This window comes from Zea mays, chromosome 1 (assembly GCF_902167145.1).
Source record: "Zea mays cultivar B73 chromosome 1, Zm-B73-REFERENCE-NAM-5.0, whole genome shotgun sequence".
NCBI classification, from domain to species: Eukaryota; Viridiplantae; Streptophyta; class Magnoliopsida; order Poales; family Poaceae; genus Zea; species Zea mays.
The window spans coordinates 151,641,475-151,642,039 of NC_050096.1; the positions used below are offsets into that span (position 1 = coordinate 151,641,475).

The 565-nt window shown below is 42.7% G+C and overlaps 1 non-coding gene across 1 annotated transcript; it reads right to left on the reverse strand.

The window, feature by feature from the left end:
* Positions 1 to 220: 220 nt before the first annotated feature.
* On the reverse strand, positions 221 to 292 carry TRNAG-UCC (transfer RNA glycine (anticodon UCC)). Its single transcript has one exon. It is a non-coding gene; the product is annotated as a tRNA-Gly (tRNA).
* Positions 293 to 565: the final 273 nt, after the last annotated feature.

Consider the following 565-nt stretch of genomic DNA (forward strand, 5'->3'; position numbering starts at 1 on the left):
ACACGAAAAGATAGACAAGTGTTTAGAAAATTGATGCTACAGTAACGGTGAAATAGAGGTAATATCCTATTGTTGCTTAATGGACTATAACAGAATTGGAATAGTGGTTTGCAACCGCAAAGCAATCAACTAAGGCTTATCGGATCGGGTATTAGTCTGTCAATCCGATATGAAGTCTCTTTGTCTCTGACAGAAAAGAACTGTGAAATAAAAAAAAAGATGCGTCTGCCGGGAGTCGAACCCGGGTCTATTGCTTGGAAGGCAATTATCCTAACCGTTGGACTACAAACGCTCGGATGCTTAAAAACTATGCTTATAATATGTGTATGTAATGTCCTTAGTTACATCAGCATCAATGATAAGCGAAGATCCAACCATAGATGAGGTCAGATCGATCCATGCATCACATTGGCGCACGTAAAGTCCTCGGTGAAAAGGCTCTGAAAATTTTCAGAAGTTCGGAACAGGTGAGCGCAACTGTTCGCGTTGAGCATGCATGGTACTCATGACACGTCAGAGGAGGAGAGAGCGTGATGCGCAACACGTCGACAAATCCCACACGTCT